This window comes from Entelurus aequoreus, linkage group LG08, assembly GCF_033978785.1.
Source record: "Entelurus aequoreus isolate RoL-2023_Sb linkage group LG08, RoL_Eaeq_v1.1, whole genome shotgun sequence".
NCBI lineage: Eukaryota > Metazoa > Chordata > Actinopteri > Syngnathiformes > Syngnathidae > Entelurus > Entelurus aequoreus.
Window position 1 is genome coordinate 81,174,047 of NC_084738.1, and position 23,050 is coordinate 81,197,096.

Sequence of the window (23,050 nt, forward strand, 5' to 3'; positions counted from 1 at the left end):
GCGCACGAGATACATGTCTAAAAAAAAAAAAAAAATTTTTTTTTATAAATGTATAATTTTTTTACATTTTTTAAAAATAAATTTATAAAAACAAACTATCTCGTACGCACGAGATACATGTCTTTTTTTTTTTTTTGTCCAGAGATGCATGTCTAAAAAAAAAAAAATATATATATATATATATATATATATATATATATATATATATATATATATATATATATATATATATATATATATATATATATATATAAATTTTCAAATTTTAAAAAAAAAATTTAATAAAAAGTTTCTCGTGCGCACGAGATAGTTTCTCGTGCGCACAAGATACATGTCTAAAAAAAATATAAAAAATTAAAAAATATTATTAAAAAAAAAAATTCCCCCATGTCCCTTTAAGGGCTCCGTACTTTTCCCTACAGACCATGGCAAATAAAAAAAGCAACTTCAATTGCAGATTTGTGCTGAATGTACAACAAAAGGATTCTAAAAAGCCAGATTGACTATAGAGTAGGTTCCAGTTAAGCAGCACTGATTAACTAAATGGATCAAGGTCCTTCATCCCTGTACTATCCGCATCATCCCCTGAAAGAACCCCCGCTATGGAACAAGATAAGCATCCATACCTGCTGACTTACGGGGGAAAGGTGGACTTCATGCAGCTATGTGAAGCACTACACTAAGAATGGGCTTTTTGTTTGTAATAAAGTTGAAAAAAAGGTGCATTTTGCACGCGTGGTTTCCTACCTGCAGGCTTCTCGCCACCGGAGAAGTGAAGTGTTAAGCTCCTCCCCGTCGTCTCGCTTTTCACACGCGCTGGCAAGCCAAGAACATGATGCTCCGCGGCCTCTCCTCTCCGGCAAGGTGTCAGCTTCTCGCTCTTCCCGCACAGCTCGTGCACTGAGGGCGGCGAGGAGGGGAAGAGAGAGAGAGAGAGAGAGAGTGTGGGAGCCCATGCCTTTTTAAAGTGTGATGAGGTCAGAGCCGCCTCCACTCCAACACTTAACCGCTGTCGGTCTTGCCTCCCTCCCTCCCTCCCTACTGCCCTCCCTCCCTCCTCGGTGGCTAATAGGCGTCCCTGGGAGTCATGCGGCCAGTGACGCTGGCGGTCGCCCAGCAGGAAAATTAGAAGCGAAGGACGAGAATTGAGAGGAAAGTCGCTTGTTTCACTTCACTGCATCACCGCTCTAAAGAGGAACTGCACTTTTTTGTACAAACCCCAAAAGCAGTGAAGTTGTCACGTTGTGTAAATGGTAAATAATAACAGAATACAATGATTTGCTAATCCTTTTCAACTTGTATTCAACTGAATAGACTGCAAAGACAAGATATTTAACGTTCGAAGTGGAAAACATTATTTTTTGCAAATATTAGCTCATTTGGAATCTGATGCCTGCAACATGTTTCAAAAAAGTGGCAAAAAAAGACTGATAAAGTTGAGGAATGCTCATCAAACACTTATTTTGGAACATCCCACAGGTGAACAGGCTGATTGGGAACAGGTGGGTGCCATGATTGGGTATAAAAGCAGCTTCCATGAAATGCTCAGTCATTCACAAACAAGGACGGGGCGAGGGTCACCACTTTGTCAACAAATGCGTGAGCAAATTGTCCAACAGTTTAAGAACAACATTTGTTATCTAATTAATTATTGTACGATTTAATATTTAACAGGTTTTTTTTTATCAGTCAAAGTCGCCCATCAAATGTCAGAGGGCGGGGCTAACCCAAATATATATATATATATATATATATATATATATATATATATATATATATATATATATATATATATATATATATATATATATATATACATATATATATATACATATATTAGGGCTGCAACTAACGATTAATTTGATAAAAGATGAATCTTCGATTAATCGATTAATAATCGGATAAAAGAGACAAACTACATTTCTATCCTATCCAGTATTTTATTGGGAAAAAAACAGCATACTGTCACCATACTCATTTTGATTATTGTTTCTCAGCTGTTTGTAAATGTTGCAGTTTATAAATATAGGTTAATTTAAAAAATAATAATAATAATAATAAAAACAAAAAAATTAATAAATAAAATAAGCCTCTGCGCATGCGCATAGCATAGATCCAACGAAAACTATTTTTATAATCGATTTTAATAAATTTAATCGATTAGTTGTTGCAGTCTTCATATATATATATATATACATATATACATATATATACACATGTACATACATACATACATACATATATATATATATATATATATATATATATATATATATATATATATATATATATATATATATATATATATATATATATATATATATATATATATATATATATATATGTATATATATATATATATATGTATATATACATATATATATTAGGGGTGTAACGGTACGTGTATTTGTATTGAACCGCTTCGGTACGGGGGGTTCGGTTCGGTTCGGAGGTGTACCGAACGAGTTTCCACACGAACATATAAAGTAGCCGCCTAAGCTAAAGTCTTAACAAGTTGCTCCGCTTCCTTCTGCCTGTCTCTGTCAGTACTTTACACGGCACCCAGCATTGTCCCACCCACACAACCATCTGATTGGTTACAAACAGAGCGGTAACAGCCAATCAGCAATGCGTATTCAGAGCGCATGTAGTCAGTGCTTAGTGTTTAGCAGGTAATCATCAGGCTGCGGAATCTCCCCAAATGATAATAAACACCTCCCAGTCAACTACTAGTAACATCACTATGAGCCCGTTGACCTTCTAGAAACATAAAAGGCAGCTTCAGCTCGCTCGCTTGAGGTGAAGGCTAATTAGCTTTTAGCGTAACGTTAGCTCATTTTGCGGTGTGTGTGTGTTTGCGTGTGTTCGTGTGTGTTATGGACAGCAAAGCCCTGTCGGTCTGTAATTTCACTTTACCTTTTTCTGTGTCGATTGAGCTGTGTTGAAGCAGCAAAAAAGGACATTATGTTAAATGAAGAGTTTCTGTCTCTGATAGTTAATGTAAGTGTATCATAAAGCCTACATGAACTCCATGGTGTTCAGGGATGAATAGTCTCTCCTATTGCTATTGTACTATTTTTTCAGCTATAGTTACATGAATCATTAGTAATGTAGCAGCCTAGTTTTGAATGGCAGGGTCCCTGCTATCACATGTTGATAAAAATATAACATTTACATGATAAAAATCAACTACAGGCTTCCCAAATGCCGTAATAAATTAAGCATGATGAGTTGACTTGAAACTGTTTAATGTTGCACTTCTTATATGTGGATGAAAAGTTTTGTCATTTTATTTAATCTGAGCAACAACTTGAGGCAGTTTAATGTTGATTAACGTGGGCAGAATTATTATAGTGTTCCCAATGTTAAAAGTATAAAGTCATTGTTTACAAATTTGGTAAATAAATAACCAAAAAATTTATATTTTGTTGTTTTCTTACTGTACCGAAAATGAACCGAACCATATATATACATACATACATATACATACATATACATATATATATATATATATATATATATATATATATATATATATATATATATATATATATATATATATATATATATATATATATATATGTATGTATGTATGTATATATATATATATATATATATATATATATATATATATATATATATATATATATATATATATATATATATATATATATATATATATATATATATATATATATATATATATATATATATATATTAGGGCTGCAACAACCAATCGATTAAATCGATTAAAATCGATTATACAAATAGTTGCCGATTAATTTAGTCATCGATTCGTTGGATCTATGCTATGCGCATGCGCAGAGGCTTTTAAAAAAAAAAAAAAAAAAAAAAAAACTTTTTTTTTTTTTTTTTAAATAAATCTTTATTTATAGACTGCAACATTTACAAACAGCTGAGAAACAATAATCAAAATAAGTATGGTGCCAGTATGCTGTTTTTTTTCAATAAAATACTGGAAAGGATAGAAATGTAGTTTGTCTCTTTTATCCGATTATTAATCGAAGTAATAATAGACAGATTAATCGATTATCAAATTAATCGTTAGTTGCAGCCCTAATATATATATATATATATTTGGGTTAGCCCCGCCTGCTGACATTTGATGGCCGACTTTGACTGATAAAAAAAACTTTAAATAATGAATCTTAAAAAATAATTAATTAAATAATTAATTAAGTTATTGTATCAATTAAATTATTAATCAATTTTAGATTAAATAAATTACACATTTTATAACAAATGTATTTAATGCATTTATGTATTTAATCCCAATTATATATATATATATATATATATATATATATATATATGTATATATATATATATATATGTATATATGTGTATATATATATATATATATATATATATATATATATATATATATATATATATATATATATATATATATATATATATATATATATATATTAGGGCTGCAACAACCAATCGATTAAAATCGATTATACAAATAGTTGCCGATTAATTTAGTCATCGATTCGTTGGATCTATGCTATGCGCATGCGCGGAGGCTTTTAAAAAACAAAAACAAAAACAAAAACATTATTTTTTATTTTTTTTTAATAAATCTTTATTTATAGACTGCAACATTTACAAACAGCTGAGAAACAATAATCAAAATAAGTATGGTGCCAGTATGCTGTTTTTTTTCAATAAAATACTGGAAAGGATAGAAATGTACTTTGTCTCTTTTATCCGATTATTAATCGAAGTAATAATAGACAGATTAATCGATTATCAAATTAATCGTTAGTTGCAGCCCTAATATATATATATATATATATTTGGGTTAGCCCCGCCTGCTGATATTTGATGGCCGACTTTGACTGATAAAAAAAACTTTAAATAATGAATCTTAAAAAATAATTAATTAAATAATGAATTAAGTTATTGTATCAATTAAATTATTAATCAATTTTAGATTAAATAAATTACACATTTTATAACAAATGTATTTAATGCATTTATGTATTTAATCCCAATATTATATATATATATATATATATATATATATATATATATATATATATATATATATATATATATATATATATATATATATATATATATATATATATATATATGTATATATAGATGTATTTATTTTATTTTGTCCCATTTTTGTGACACTCAATGCTTGTGCATTAGCAATTTTGCATTTGCAAACAGTGAAGACGACTGCGTTTCTACACATCTCAATCAGTCATAAGTACCAATGTCACATTAGAATATGTATTGTCATTTTCCACCCCAATTCTGCTAACTATCAAAACAAACAAAACGTAGCTATTGGCTCGCTGCATTTTTCCGGAAAAGAACAGATGGAAGGAGCAGAAAGTGTCTTGAGCCATGTTGGACACGGATGAAAGCGAGCTGCAGGGGAACATGGGACGTCAACGCAGTCACAACTCCCAAGACCACTCAACGCCCAACTGTCCCGTCTTAATGTGATTAGGCTGAGACGAGGAAAGAATTAGCTGAAATCTTTCAAATGGCCGCTTGGTATTCCCTTAGTAAATCATTGTTTAATCATCAGACGTGAACAGTTGCCCGAATTGCTCACAAAAGCAGATTAGTCAGATTTGTCAAACACAAAAGAAAGAAAAAAGTCATTGTCTTTTACTGGGAAAATGGTGCAAATGTTTGGAGTTCAACTTCATGCTGAGGCAATATATAAACACGTTCAGTCTGTCACCATTAATCATGTCAAATCTTCCTCTGCAGGGTCTGATACGAAGCCCCCGAGGGAGAAGGAGATGGGAGCGGAACAAATGGGTCGCGATAATTTAAAAAAAAAAAAAAAGGCCACCACCCACACAGCTAGTTAGCTAGCTAGCGCTTTGGTGAGACCTGTGAAGAGCTAAGCTAATAAAAGCTTTTATCTCATCAGGTCTGGACGACTGTAATGCACTTTACGCTGGAATAAGTCCAAATGCCCTGGCACACTTGCAGTCAGTCCAGAACGGGAACCATAAAAAGGGAGCGCCTCACCTCCGGTTCTCGCTTCTCTGCATTGGCCTCCTGTTCGTTTTAGAATTGATTTTAAATTGTTTGTTTCTAAAGCTTTGAATGGACTGGCCTCCAAAGCACATCACGGACCTCATCCAAATGTATGCTCCGGCTCGCGCGTTGAGGTCCGAGGGCCAGTTCCAACATGTGGGGCCTAGAACGAGACTAGGGGAGACAACTCTGTTGTTGGCCCTAAACTTTGGAATGTTCTGCCCCCTCATGTCAGAATGATGTTTTAAGTCTCGTCTTAAAACCCACTTTTATTCTCTGGCTTTTAAATCGGCGTGAGTCTTGTGGTCCTCTGTGTCTTTTATTCTATTATATTGATTTGTTTTTATTGTTTTATTCTATTTTATTGATGTCTTTTATTGTTTTATTCTATTATATTGATGTGTTTTTATTGTTTTATTCTATTTTATTGATGGCTTTGTTTGTTTTATTCTATTATATTGATTTGTTTTTATTGTTTTATTCTATTTTATTGATGGCTTTGATTGTTTTATTCTATTATATTGATTTGTTTTTATTGTTTTATTCTATTTTATTGATGGCTTTGATTGTTTTATTCTATTATATTGATTTGTTTTTATTGTTTTATTCTATTTTATTGATGTATTTTATTGTTTTATTCTACTACATTGATTTTATTATTGTTTTATTCTATTTTATTGATGTATTTTATTGTTTTATTCTATTACATTGATTTGTTTTTGTTTTATTTTATTTTACTGATGTCTTTGATTAGTTTATTCTATTACATTGATTTGTTTTATTGTTTTATTCTATTTTATTGATGTCTTTTGATTGTTCTATTCTATAATATTGATTTGTTTTTATTGTTTTATTCTATTTTATTGATGTTTTTATTGTTTTATTCTTATACATTGATTTTATTATTGCTTTATTCTATTTTATTGATGTCTTTTATTGTTTTATTCTTTTACATTGATTTGTTTTTATTGTTTTATTCTATTTTATTGATGTATTTTATTGTTTATTCTATCATATTGATTTGTTTTTATTGTTGTTTTCTATTTTATTTATGTCTTTTGTTTTATTCTATTACATTGATTTGTTTTTATTGTTTTATTCTATTTTATTGAATTCTTTTATTGTTTTATTCTATTACATTGATTTGTTTTTGTTTTATTCTATTTTATTGATGTCTTTGATTGTTTTATTCTATTATATTGATTTGTTTTTATTGTTTTATTCTATCTTATTGATGTCTTTTATTGTTTTATTCTATTATATTGATTTGTTTTTATTGTTTTATTCTATTTTATTAATGTCTTTGATTGTTTTATTCTATTACATTGATTTGTTTTTATTGTTTTATTCTATTTTATTGATGTCCTTGACTGTTTTATTTGATTATATTGGTTTGTTTTTATTGTTTTATTCTATTTTATTGATGTCTTTGATTGTTTTATTCTTATATTGATTTGTTTTTATTGTTTTATTCTATTTTATTGATGTCTTTGATTGTTTTATTCAATTATATTGATTTGTTTTTATTGTTTTATTCTATTTTATGTTAGACCCACTCGACATCCATTGCTTTCGGTCTCCCCTAGAGGGGGTGGGGGTTACCCACATATGCGGTCCTCTCCAAGGTTTCTCATAGTCATTCACATTGATGTCCCACTGGGGTGAGTTTTTCCTTGCCCGTATGTGGGCTCTGTACCGAGGATGTCGTTGTGGCTTGTGCAGCCCTTTGAGACACTTGTGATTTAGGGCTATATAAATAAACATTGATTGATTGATTGAATGATATTTTATTGATGTCTTTGATTGTTTTATTCTTATATTGATTTGTTTTTATTGTTTTATTCTATTTTATTGATGTCTTTGATTGTTTTATTCTTATATTGATTTGTTTTTATTGTTTTATTCTATTTTTATGATGTCTTTGATTGTTTTATTCTGTTATGCTGATTTGTTTTTATTGTTTTATTCTATTTTATTGATGTCTATTGTAGTCTATTATTATTATTAGTTTGTTTATAGTTTACTCGTTTCATTTTAAATACTTGTAATTTGATTACTTGTTTTGTTTCCTGTTTATGTGCAGCACTCTGGAGACAGTTTTGTTGTTAATAGTGCAATATAAATAAAGGGGATTGGGATTGGATTATATATGTATATAGATATGTATGTATGTATATATGTATGCGTGTATATGTATGTATATATGTATACGTTAGGTCAGGAAAAATCCCAGGCCAGGTTTCCGTGCTCTTCAGGGGATACCCCTGAAATCCCCTGAAGAGCAGGGAAACCTGCGAAACAGGCTTGTAGGGATGAAATAGCCTCTGTGTTTTTTTCCCTGACCTAACGTATATACCGCTCTACCCCTGTATCGAGCACAGTATAACGGGTAAACCACAGAAACCTTGACTATATGTATATATGTATGTATATATAAGTATGTTCTGCCCCTTCAAGTCTCGTCTTAAAACCCACTTTTATTCTCCGGCTTCTAAATCGGCATGAGTCTTGTGGTCCTCTGTGTCTTTTATTGTGTTATTGTCTTTTATTGTTGTATTATTTTGGTACCGGTACCTGAGGGTGTTTCAGTGTTACAACTTAACCTTTATCTTTACTTTTGAAGCCAAAATGCGTCCGTTCTCCCTTTTCTGTCCACACACCGTGTCTGCCCGTAAGTACTCTGTGTGTGTGCGCTGCCCAACATGCTCCTCTGCTCGTAAAACCAGCAATTTTAATAGAATATTTCCTATCCAACAGTTTTTTCTTTTTTAAAAGGCGTGTTACATGTTAAAATTGTGTTTTTAGGGGCCAGGAGGGGGGCAAGCATCGATTAAATTGATTTGAATTCAATTTAATGGGCGATGCTGTTTTTCGAGATACTAGCTGCACCAAGGAACAAATTAAACCTGAGTCCCCAGGTACCACTGTGCCAGGGTTTATTGATCCCCATTTGACCACCTTCATTCTTAGCTTTCTATTGCCACTTTTGGAAAGTAGGTCCTTGGTCTTAACCGCGTATGAGCACAGAACTGAGGTCTAGGAGATGCACAACAAAGTGCGGATTTAAGACTACTCGGTTTTTGCATTACCAAACAAACATGAATTGCTTGGAATTCCAGTCGACAGAAGCAGCAAGTCTCATGTTCAAAGTCAGACCCCTAAGTGCTCCCCTAAAATCAGCCGCAATTGTTGTCTTTATAAAGCAAATACTGGTCTTACATTTTGATCATTGACAGTACGGTTGCAAACTAAACACCGAGAGAAGTCAAGTGCAAAACGTACAAAACCCAAAACCAGTGAAGTAAATGGTAAATAAAAAGAGAATACAATGATTTGCAAATCCTTTTCAACTTATATTCAATTGAATAGACTGCAAAGACAAGATATTTAACGTTCCAACAGGTAAACTTTGTTATTTTTTGCAAATATTAGCTCATTTGGAATTTAATGCCTGCAACATGTTTCAAAAAAGCTGGCACAAGTGGCAAAAAACACTGAGGAAGCTGAGGAATGCTCATCAAAGACTTATTTGGAACATCCCACAGGTGAACAGGCTAATTGGGAACAGGTGGGTGCCATGATTGGGTATAAAAGCAGCTTCCATGAAATGCTCAGTCATTCACAAACAAGGACGGGGCGAGGGTCACCACTTTGTCAACAAATGCCTGAGCAAATTGTTTAAGAACAACATTTTCTCAACCAGCTATTGCAAGGAATTTAGGGATTTCACAATCTACGCTCTGTAATATCACCAAAAGGTTCAGAGAATCTGGAGAAATCACTTCACGTACGCGGCAATGCTCGTGACCTTGGATCCCTCAGGCGGTACTGCATCAAAAAGCGACATCCGTGTGTAAAGGATATCACCACATGGGCTCAGGAACACTTCAGAAAAACACTGTCAGTAACTACAGTTGGTCGCTACATCTGTAAGTGCAAGTTAAAACTCTATTATGCAAGGCAAAAACCGTTTATCAACAACACCCAGAAACGCCGTCGGCTTCGCTGGGCCTGAGCTCATCTAAGATGGACTGATGCAAAGTGGGAAAGTGTTCTGGGGTCTGACGAGTCCACATTTCAAATTGTTTTTGGAAACTGTGGACGTCGTGTCCTCCGGACCAAAGAGGAAAAGAACCATCCGGATTGTTCTAGGCGCAAAGTGGAAAAGCCAGCATCTGTGATGGTATGGAGGTGTATTAGTGCCCAAGACATGGGTAACTTACACATCTGTGAAGGCGCCATCAATGCTGAAAGGTACATACAGGTTTTGGAGCAACGTATGTTGCCATCCAAGCGACGTTATCATGGACGCCCCTGCTTATTTCAGCAAGACAATGCCAAGCCACGTGTTACAACAGCGTGGCTTCATAGTAAAAGAGTGCGGGTACTAGACTGGCCTGGCTGTAGTCCAGACCTGTCTCCCATTGAAAATGTGTGGCGCATTATGAAGCCTAAAATAGCACAACGGAGACCCCCGGACTGTTGAACAACTTAAGCTGTACATCAAGCAAGAATGGGAAAGAATTCCACCTGAGAAGCGTCAAAAATGTGTCTCCTCAGTTCCCAAATGTTTACTGAGTGTTGTTAAAAGGAAAGGCCATGTAACACAGTGGTGAACATGCCCTTTCCCAACTACTTCGGCACGTGTTGCAGCCATGAAATTCTAAGTTAATTATTATTTGCAAAAAAAAAAAAAGTTTATGAGTTTGAACATCAAATATGTTGTCTTTGTTGTGCATTCAACTGAATATGGCTTGAAAAGGATTTGCAAATCATTGTATTCCGTTTATATTTACATGTAACACAATTTCCCAACTCATATGGAAACGGGGTTTGTATCTTGTCTTTGCAGTCTACTCAATGAATATAAGTCGAAGAGGATTTGTAAATCATTGTATTCTGTTTTTATTTACCATTTACGCAACGTGCCAACTTCACTGCTTTTGGGTTTTGTATAAAACTAGCAAATAACGACAGGGATGACCTTTTGGACTTTGCTCTCTTTGGACCATGACATCAGTCCAAAGGGGCACTGAGCAGATGCCGCAGAGTAACATTGCAACGCAGGAGGCGTCAGGTCACTTCACAACCGTCGGGGGTCAAAAATCCCTAACCCCGTAGCACTCTCTGAAGCAAGGCGGTGAAAACCCACACGAGACGGATACACGAGCGATGAGGTCATGTCTTTGCAGGACGCTTCTGCGGAATCAAACTGGGCTCTTAAAGAGACTGGATCTGGCATAAATATCCGGTGTCACATCGGTGATGAAAAGCCACAGTTCAATAAACAAAGCTGCCGTGGTGGAGCACCACTATCTATCAAAACTATTTCCTTTTGTTACGCCGCCAAAGACCACTCTGTTGTCCTTGCAGTCGTTCAGTTTTCCATCTGGACTTTGCTGAAATATTTACTCACACTGTTTAATTATGAAGCCGTAACCAAGGGGCAGGAGGCTTTTGAGTAGACGTTAGACCAGGGGTGTCCAAACTTTTTCCACTGAGGGCCGCACATTGAAAAATCAAAGCTAGCAGGGGCCATTTTGATATTTTTTATTTTAAAAACCAATACAATATATGTATAAAAAATATACATTTAGGCTTCCGCTCAGGCTTGATCCCGGGGACCCCAAAGGGTTTTGGTCCAAAAAATATAAAAAATGTGTCATTATTCAGTATTATTATTTGTGTTGTTATTCAAGTTTTTAAATCTCTAGATCAGGGGTCACCAACCTTTTTGAAACCAAGAGCTACTTCTTGGGTACTGATTAATGCGAAGGGCTACCAGTTTGATACACACTTAAATAAATTGCTGAAAATAGCCAATTTGCTCAATTTACCTTTAACTCTATGTTATTATTAATAATTAATGATATTTACACTTAATTGAACGGTTTAAAAGAGGAGAAAACACGAAAAAAATGACAATAAAATTTTGAAACATAGTTTATCTTCTATTTCGACTCTTTAAAAGTAAAAATTCAACCGAAAAAAAGAAGAGAAAAACTAGCTAATTCGAATATTTTTGAAAAAATAAAAAAAATAATTTATGGAACATCATTAGTAATTTTTCCTGACTAAGATTAATTTTAGAATTTTGATGACATGTTTTAAATAGGTTAAAATACAATTTGCACTTTGTTAGAATATATAACAAATTGGACCAAGCTATATTTCTAACAAAGACAAATCATTATTTCTTCTAGATTTTCCAGAACAACATTTTTAAAAGAAAATCAAAAGACTTTGAAATAAGATTTAAATTTGATTCTACAGATTTTCTAGATTTGCCAGAATAATTTTTTTGAATTTTAATCATAATAAGTTTGAAGAAATATTTCACAAATATTCTTCGTCGAAAAAACAGAAGCTAAAATGAAGAATTAAACTAAAATGTATTTATTATTCTTTACAATAAAAAAAATGAATTTACTTGAACATTGATTTAAATTGTCAGTAAAGAAGAGGAAGGAATTTAAAAGGTAAAAAGGTATATGTGTTTAAAAATCCTAAAATCCTTTTTAAGGTTGTATTTTTTCTCTAAAATTGTCTTTCTGAAAGTTATAAGAAGCAAAGTAAAAAAAAATAATGCATTTATTTAAACAAGTGAAGACCAAGTCTTTAAAATATTTTCTTGGATTTTCAAATTCTATTTGAGTTTTGTCTCTCTTAGAATTAAAAATGTCGGGCAAAGCGAGACCAGCTTGCTAGTAAATAAATACAATTTAAAAAATAGAGGCAGCTCACTGGTAAGTGCTGCTATTTGAGCAATTTTTAGAATAGGCCAGTGGGCTACTCATCTGGTCCTTACGGGCTACCTGGTGCCCGTGGGCACCGCGTTGGTGACCCCTGCTCTAGATCAACATTAGGTCTATCTGTCAATATAACATTTTTTATTTTATTTTATCCAAATATTTTTATTGAATTTTGCAGACAATACAGTATGATAGATCATGGCAACAGCAAGTTGAAGTATCTGCACATTTTTCAATATGTAACATAGTAAACCCCATCCCTTACAATACCCACCCACTTAATTCCCAAGGTAATTGTCGCCTAGTGTCCACAACAAATATAGACACACATGAATATATGCAAACTTAGCTCCAATCTAACAAACTATATTAAGGTAAATAAAGAATAAATAAGGTAAAATAAATAAATAAATAATACATAAAATATACAATAAAATATAACGTAAATGTAAATAAAAATATAACATTTTTTAAAGATTTAAATTGTATGCCCTTTTTGTCAAAGAAACCCCTTTTTTTTTAATGAAAAAAACACAAAATATGCAATATTTTCACCCAATAACATTTTTAAGTGGGATATTTGAGATTATATAATAATTGGAGCCTTAAAAAGGTCAATAACTCATAACACCATTGATTTTAATTCATTATTATTTTTTGAGCAATGACACTTATAAACTAATCACACTAAAATTGCAGGGGATCCAAAAGGGTCCTACTCATTAAAGTGTTAAAAAATAAATTATAATTTTTTTTTTTTTACTCTTTACTTTTAACACCATAATCTCGAGATCAACTTCAGATCTATCTGTCAATTATAAGTTTTATTGTTGTTTGTTTTTTGTTTGTTCGTTTTAGGCCCTTCTTTAAAAAAAAGCAGCTCGTTTTTTTACATGGCAAACACAAAATATGCAACATTTTCCCCCAAAAATATCTCAAAATATTTAATGTGACGTACGGTAATTGGAGCCTTGAATAGGTCAATCATTCATAATGACATTGATTTTCATTCATTATTATTTTTTAAAGAAAGAAACAGCCTACATGGCAGCTTTGTGTGATTAGAGTAAACATTGCTACATTTTCTTGTTACATTTCACCTGTTTGCTCTTTAAATACCACTTTTAATGTTTCTTTTTTTTTTCAATCGTATTTTTAAAATGTGCCGTGGGGCCGTTAAAAAATGACCTGCGGGCCGCACTTTGGACACCCCTGCGTTGGACTGACTAGAGTATGGGTGCCAAACTCTGGCCCGCGGGCCAAATTTGGCCCGATTTCCACCCGGACAAAAATATGGGGGCGTGCCTTTAGCGTCTTCTACAACCTGTCGTCACGTCTGCTTTTCCTCCATACGAACAGCGTGCCGGCCCCTGTCACATGACATATATATTCACACAAGTGAATGCAAGGCATACTTGATCAACAGCCATACAGGTCACACTGAGGGTAGCCGCATAAACTACTTTAACACTGTTACAAATATGCGCCACACTGTGAACCCGCACCAAACAAGAATGACAAACACATTTCGGGTGAACATCCGCACCGTAACACAACATAAACACAACAGGACAAATACCCAGAACCCCTTGCAGCACTAACTCTTACGGGACCCCCCAACCCCGCCCACCTGAGCCCCGACATTAATGAACTAGCATCCCAGAAAAGATGGCAGGTATCTGGCTTGGGCACATCAGTGTGTCGCAAACTGAGCAGTAAAAAGGCCTGAATGGTTGATTTATTCATTGTTATTTCATTTTCAAATCTATTAGCCTGTGGAAAAAGTTAATGTTGATATTTACCTCAGAAGACTGCAAATAGAAAAGAGGCATTCAATTTTTTATTTAAATTGTATTCAATATACCATCGATGTTCAGTGTTTCCCATAAACTGCCGAGATACCTGTGGTGGTGTGGGCGTGGCTATGGGCATGGTCACCATGACATCATCGAGTAATTTGCATAATTTACTACAATGATATGATTTTCTCTAAAAAGGCTCAAAAAATGTATACTTACTAATTAGTAATAACAGTTTTGTTTTAAACGTCCATCCATCCATCTTACAATATAATTACAACACTTTATGTAAATATTTATATACAGATTTGAACAATAAGTTATTCACTGAAACATATTTATTAATTGTGGTTCTTACAAAAAATATATCTTATAAAATATAAAAGCTAAAATGTCTCTTAAAGCTCTGCCCCTTTAATTAGTGCATACTAAATATACAAACATACACATACTGTACATATACATTCACTGTACAAACATACATATACACATACTGTACATATACAGTCACTGTACAAACACATATACACATTCTGTACATATACAAGTACATACTGTATGCATACATACACTCATGTACATAATCACGTTTCATCAAACATATATTAACGTTGTTGCCCTAGGGTAAACTGGGTATAACACATGGCTCACTGACAAAGCTTAACCTATTGTTACTATAACAATCTACAAGGTTAATATAGGTTGCTTCTCTTTCTTCCCCTCCATTTTTCTGCATTCTTTCGTATCTCAAGTTATCATTACGTATATGTATTGTTGCATTTGAACAACTGTATTGTTGATAATAAAGGTAAAGTATTGGTATTGTTCATTATCAATAGCGCTATTTCTATTGGTATTTGTATTGCTCCATTTGTAGTGTAATAATGCTCATTGTCATTTCTGTATTGTTTTTTATTTTCGCTAACTGCTTATTTGCTAAAACTCATACACTATCGTTCAAAAGTTTGGGGTCACCCCAACAATTTTGTGGAATAGCCTTCATTTCTAAGAACAAGAATAGACTGTCGAGTTTCAGATGAAAGTTCTCTTTTTCTGGCCATTTTGAGCGTTTAATTGACCCCACAAATGTGATGCTCCAGAAACTCAATCTGCTCACAGGAAGGTCAGTTTTGTATCTTCTGTAACAAGCTAAACTGTTTTCAGATGTGTGAACATGATTGCACAAGGGTTTTCTAATCATCAATTAGCCTTCTGAGCCAATGAGCAAACACATTGTACCATTAGAACACTGGAGTGATAGTTGCTGGAAATGGGCCTCTATACACCTATGTACAGTAGATATTGCACCAAAAACCAGACATTTGCAGCTAGAATAGTCATGTACCACATTAGCAATGTATAGAGTGTATTTCTTTATAGTTAAGACTAGTTTAAAGTTATCTTCATTGAAAAGTACAGTGCTTTTCCTTCAAAAATAAGGACATTTCAATGTGACCCCAAACTTTTGAACGGTAGTGTAGTGACTATATGATTTGCCTGAGAAGCTGGACAGGACAAAAAAAGAAAAAGAAAAAAAAGGAAAAAAAAGCAGAAAAATCTATTTGTGGCGGACGTAATTCTTTCGTGGCGGGCCGCCACAAATAAATGAATGTGTGGGAAACACTGATGTTTTATCGTTTGTTTTTTGAAAGTTGATTTTGCACTATTAAGTTATATAAGTGTTGCTTGTTCCATATTCAGTGTTAAAGCAAATCAGTGTAGCAAACTGAGCAATAATTAACGTTTTATTCATGCGCTTTCTCTTGCTACTTCAAGGCTTGAATGTTTGATTCATTCATTATTGTTATTTTATTTTCAAGTGTATTATTAGCCTGTGGAAAAAGTTTATTTTTTCACAGTAACGTATTATTTTCGGGTCTCCCTATGTCTAGCATTAAAAGATTACAGATGGTACAAAATGCGGCTGCTAGACTCTTGACAAGAACAAGAAAGTTTGATCATATTACGCCTATATTGTATATACCTTTATATACATATATACATATATAAATACCTATACTGGCTCACCTGCACTGGCTTCCTGTGCACTTAAGATGCAACTTTAAGGTTTTACTACTTACGTATAAAATACTACACGGTCTAGCTCCATCCTATCTTGCTGATTGTATTGTACCATATGTACCGACAAGAAATCTGCGTTCAAAGAACTCCGGCATATTAGTGATTCCCAGAGCCAAAAAAAGTCTGCGGGCTATAGAGCGTTTTCTATTGGGGCTCCAGTACTCTGGAATGCCCTCCCGGTAACAGTTAGAGATGCTACCTCAGTAGAAGCATTTAAGTCCCATCTTAAAACTCATTTGTATACTCTAGCCTTTAAATAGACCCCCTTTTTAGACCAGTTGATCTGCCGTTTCTTTTCTTCTCTCCTCTGCTCCCCTCTCCCTTGTGGAGGGGGGAGTTACACAGGTCCGGTGGCCATGGATGAAGTGCTGACTGTCCAGAGTCGGGACCCCGGGTGGACAAATAGCCTGTGCATCGGTTGGGGACATCTCTGCGCAGCTGACCCGTCTCCGCTCGGGACGGTTTCCTGCTGGCCCCACTATGGACTGGACTCTCGCTGATGTGTTGGATCCACTGTGGACTGGACTTTCACAATATAATGTCAGACCCACTCGACATCCATTGCTTTCGGTCTCCCCTAGAGGGGGGGGGGGGTTACCCACATATGCGGTCCTCTCCAAGGTTTCTCATAGTCATTCACACCGACGTCCCACTTGGGTGAGTTTTTCCTTGCCCGTATGTGGGCTCTGTACCGAGGATGTCGTTGTGGCTTGTGCAGCCCTTTGAGACACTTGTGATTTAGGGCTACATAAATAAACATTGATTGACATTGATTGATATTCTGATATTTACCTCAGAAGGCTGCAAATAGAAAAGAGGCATTACATTTTTATTTACGTTTTATTTGATATGCCATTGATATTTTTGAACTATTATTATTATTATTTGAAACTGGATTTTGCATGTCACTATAAAGTTATATAAGCCTTGCGTGTTCAATATCCAATGCAAAACATGTTTGGGTCCCTATTAAAAGGTTAGTTTGTTCAACCTTTGTTCAGTTTTAAATTTTGACCCACTCTGTATTTGAGTTTGACACCCCTGGTCTAGAGGCAACTAAAAGCAGATCTTGTGCGTGACGCTGTGATTCCAGGTAGGGTTGGCGCGGAATGGATATCGGTGAAGAACCTAAGTCCCAAGCCCGAGGGGTTGGAGCATTGACAGGTTTTCCGCATCTTCATCAAACTGGCGAGTTTCCACCTGCAAACACTGAACAGAACTGGAGCTGCTGCCGCCCCCGCTCGCACAAACATGAACTAATATGGATCTGAAGACTGAGCTCGGGTGACCCTGTTTTACGCTAGACAGGTTTTATTTTTCGTTTCCAGGTTGGAGGGAATGACTGGCAGGATTGACGTGACCCTTGAATGATCTGCGCTGAATGTTTGGCAAAGCAACATCCCTATTGAGTTTGGTTGTTAAATTCTGCTAGCACCTACGCGTAGCTTCAAGAGCAAACCCACAAGTCCACACCGGCAGATAACAGCAATGAGGATTTTCCAACACTTTGTCCCAAGGCTGCATCAAGCTAAAAATATGTTCTATAAACAAGCACAGATCTCAGGTCACTTCATTGGACCTGAATCCTCCCCCGGGTGTTGGTGACATCACATCTGTAGAGGCGCTAACTTGGCCTTAGGACATTTCAATCAATCAATCAATGTTTATTCATATAGCCCTAAATCACGAGTGTCTCAAAGGGCTGCACAAGCCACAACAACATCCTCGGCTCAGATCCCACATCAGGGCAAGGAAAAACTCAACCCAATGGGACAATGAGAAACTTTGGAGGGGACCGCAGATGTGGCGACCGGTGCAATGGACGTCGAGTGGATTTAGCATAATATTGTGAGAATCCAGTCCATAGTGGATCTAACATAACAGTGTGAGAGTCCAGTCCATAGTGGATCTAACATAATAGTGTGAGAGTCCAGTCCATAGTGGGGCCAGCAGGAGACCATCCCGAGCGGACACAGGTTAGCAGCGCAGAGACGTCCCCAACCGATGCACAGGCGAGTGGTCCACCCCCGGTCCTGACTCTGGACAGCCAGCATTTCATCCGTGGCCACCGAAACCTGAGGATTTAAGGAATGTTTTTGTCCAAAGGGATGATCGCCCTGCCGGAGTCGCAGTGGAGAGGTTCCAATGGTTCATGGTCAAAATCTTTGGGTCGTCACAACAGGACAAAATCTCAAATACAAGGATCGGAAATGAAGACCAGGCAGTTTGGCTGAGCCATGTCCATCCACCCATCCAACCATCCATTTTCTTCCGCTTATCCGAGGTCGGGTCGCAGGGGCTGCAGCTTTGGGAGGGAAGCCCAGACTTCCCTCTCCCCAGCCACTTTGTCCAGCAACTCCCGGGGGATCCCAAGGCGTTCCCAGGCCAGCCGGGAACGCCCAACGTGTCCTGGGTCTTCCCCGTGTCCTCCTACCGGGTCGGACGTGCCCTAAACACCTCCCTAGAGAGGCGTTCGGGTGGCATCCTAACCAGATGCCCGAACCACCTCATCTGGCTCCTCTCCATGTGGAGGAGCAGCGGCTTTACTTTGAGCTCCTCCCGGATGAAGGAGCTTCTTACCCTATCTCTAAGGGAGAGCTCCGCAACCCGGCAGAGGAAACTCATTTCGGCCGCTTGTACCCGTGATCTTGTCCTTTCGGTCATAACCCAAAGCTCATGACCATAGGTGAGGATAGGAATGTAGATTGAGCGGTAAATTGAGACCTTTGCCTTCCGGCTCACCTCCTTCTTCACCACAACGGATCGATACAGCGTCCGCAATACAGGACTTAGACATACTTGAACTCCTCCACATGGGGCAAGATCTCTTCCCCAACCCGGAGATGGCACTCCACCATTTTCCGGGCGAGAACCATGGACTCAGACTTGGAGGTGCTGGGCCAGTGTGGTTGAGCCATGTGTACATTGGCAAACCTCACTCCTTGACAACTTTAAGACAAGTGCTGGCAATCGAGTGCCAGCCCGGGCTTGGGAAAATGCCGATCCAGATCCAGTTTTTTTAAAAATTCCGGTCCGTGTTTTCCAACGCACTCATTTAAATAATACATTCCACTTTTCTGCTGCTCCCTAATTTCCGTTCTGCATTTTCCAGCACACCTTCAACACATCCACAGGTCTGTGTCCTAACCGTTAAGACCGCCATGTGAATTAAAAGTTACCGGTAAAAATGTCAGCTGTCTCTGTGCGATATAGAAAATGACTATATGGTGATATTGGAGTATACGTTCTCACGCAGTTGCTTTTAGCTGCTGGCATTACACTACAGGCTCTTCTCACTCTTTCTTGTGTGTCCTTCTCAATGACAGCGAGCGCACCTTCTTACACACGTCACATACTGTCACGACTTACGTCACATACGTATACGCCCTCCTTGAGCAGAGAGGTAGCAGCAAGGCTAAAGTTAGCTGCGATGCTAGCGCAGCCGTGCGAGTGTTAATACGAATGAAGGAATAATTAATTAATTCCCCAAAAAAACAGCAGGGGGTCCATCGTCTGGCGGTGGTTTGGCGTCAAATGGGAATATGTCGAACAGACAACCGTAATTTGTCAAGTGTGGGGCAAAAGCGTTGCTATAAAAAGTAGCATTACTGCTAATATGTAGCATCATTTGAAAAGTCCCCTGCTAGAGAATGAAGAGTGCTTACTCCGCATGTCAACATCTCCATTCGGTGCCACACGCCCACACCATCAACATGCCGAGGCAAACATTTCCAGATCAACACCGTATGAAAAAAATAGTGATTTTTTTTAGTTGTGATTTCCTTCTCTGCATGAAAGTTTAAAAGTAGCATATATTAATGCAGTATGAAGAAGAATGTTTTAATGTAGACACATAGAATCATCATACTGCTGTGATTATATGCATCAAGTGTTCATTCAAGGCCAAGGCAAAATATCGAGATATATATCGTATTGTATTGCGATATGGCCTTAAAATATCGCGATATTAAAAAAAGGCCATATCGCCCAGTCCTAGTTCAATGATGCCATTTCTGTTTGTCATGTATAATTTTGTCTATTTTGTGTTCATCCTTGAATAAACAGGTCAGTTTCTTGTTACCAACCATTGTGTATTATTCAAACTCACCTAATTCAGCTGGCTAGTTGTTATCAAGCGTACTAAAACCCTTATCAACATGAATCTGACAACTAAGTAGGCTAAATAACTTTAAACTTTAATACATGCTTGGATAGGCCAGTATCGGTATCGGATTGGAAGTGCAAAAACAACATCGGTATCGGATCGGAAATGCAAAAACCTGGATCGGGACATCCCTAGTCTGTTTATTTAAATTCTTAGTTTTTTCTTTATTACCTCTTGCGTAATTTATTTTTATCCCATATTATCCATTCTATTCTATTCTATTCTATTCTATTGACACATGCTAACTGTTAGCATGCTAACAATAGCATTCTAGCATGCACTTTTTTTTTTTTAGCCAATTTTACAACCAAACACCTTAAGGGTAATACAACTTGGTATTGGACACGTTAACTGTTAGCATGCTAACGTTATCATTCAAGTATACTAACATTAGCATGGTAACTTTATTCACAGCCGAACACCTAAGAGTCTTATAACTTGGTACTTGATACATGCTAACTGTTAGCATGCTAGCGTTAGCATTTAAGTTCGGCTCGCGCAATTTTCGCGTCATTTTGTGTTACGTTCTAACCCGTGTGTCAAGCTGCGGGCCGCAAATGGCAGGTCTGGTTTAATACATCCTTGATATAAATCTTCCAGCCCAGCACATCCCAAAGGTTGTTTTGGACTGAGATCTTGGTATTAGACGCTTGTTTAGAAGAAGGGAAATTGTGATTTGAGTCCACAGGAGCACACGCGGTGACTGCAAACGCATGAGTTACAGTGTTTCCTGAAAGAGTAATGGCAACCAGCTGAGAACTGTCATGGATAAATTATAAGAGTAACACTCCCCTAGGGGTGCTAGCTAGCCTCATTCGATCCATCTGACGCTCCCCCTGTTGTCTTGTGACGGCTGGCCAGCGTGGAGGCTATTCAGCCTGGCCCCAGTTAGCATCGACTCAGCAATTTTTTATTTTTTAAAAAAAAGGGAAAACGCAGCTGTGGGAACTCTGCTGCGGTCCTACTTGGACATGTGGAAAACAAGGGAGCCTCAAGTGATTATTCTGACTCGTGTGAGGTCCGCGGTTTGTCACATAATAGTACTCGCGGGATATCTACGGGATTAGGACAAATACTAATACTAACATTTCGATGGACATTTATAGAAAGTAAATCTTTCTGAACAAAATTGCCCGCAGTTGGTTGGTTTAGGGGGAGGGGGGGGGGGAATATTCAGTCAAAGGCTGGACTCCAGGCTGAGGCCAAGGAAAAAAACCTCATAGCCATAGCACACATAAACATGTTACATAGAATCAACAAAACTTGCAACAGAGGGAAGGGAGTGGGAGCTGCTGCTGTATAAGCGCAAGTCAGCCATCCATCGCCCCTAAAGGATTAAAGCCTCGGTTTTGTTCGAAAGCTTGTTAAACAAAGAACATGTTCAGAAACCAGTGGCCTTGTGGTTAGAGTGTCCGCCCTGAGATGGGTAGGTCGTGAGTTCAAACCCCGGCCGAGTCATACCAAAGACTATAAAAACAGGACCCATTACCTCCCTGCTTGGCACTCAGCATCAAGGGTTGGAATTGGGGGTTAAATCACCAAAAAAGATTCCCGGGCGCGGCCACCGCTGCTGCTCACTGCTCCCCTCACCTCCCAGAGGGTGATCAAGGGTGATGAGTCAAATGCAGAGAATAATTTCGCCACACCTAGTGTGTGTGTGACAATCATTGGTATTTTAACTTTTTAACATAGAATCAACAAAACTTGCAACAGAGGGAAGGGAGTGGGAGCTGCTGCTGTATAAGCGCAAGTCAGCCATCCATCGCCTCTAAAGGATTAAAGCCTGGGTTTTGTTCAAAAGCTTGTTAAACAAAGAACATGTTCAGAAACCAGTGGCCTTGTGGTTAGAGTGTCCGCCCTGAGATGGGTAGGTCGTGAGTTCAAACGACGGCCGAGTCATACCAAAGACTATAAAAACAGGACCCATTTCCTCCCTGCTTGGCACTCAGCATCAAGGGTTGGAATTGGGGGTTAAATCACCAAAAATTATTCCCGGGCGCGGCCACCGCTGCTGCTCACTGCTCCCCTCACCTCCCAGGGGGTGATCAAGGGGGATGAGTCAAATGCAGAGAATAATTTCGCCACACCTAGTGTGTGTGTGACAATCATTGGTACTTTAACTTTAACTTTAACATTGTTTTTAACATAGAATCAACAAAACTTGCAACAGAGGGAAGGGAGTGGGAGCTGCTGCTGTATGAGCGCAAGTC

General features: G+C 36.8%; 1 protein-coding gene across 5 annotated transcripts in view; it reads right to left on the bottom strand.

Moving 5' to 3' along the window:
- The window catches only part of LOC133656345 (tenascin-like), a 140,279-nt gene that overhangs the window by 91,592 nt on the left and 25,637 nt on the right, over positions 1–23,050 (bottom strand). For all 5 annotated transcript variants that reach the window (XM_062057394.1, XM_062057395.1, XM_062057396.1 and 2 more), the window contains exon 4: positions 748–900. The gene's annotated coding sequence lies outside the window, so the exon portion shown is untranslated. The remainder of the gene's footprint in view (positions 1–747; positions 901–23,050) is intronic.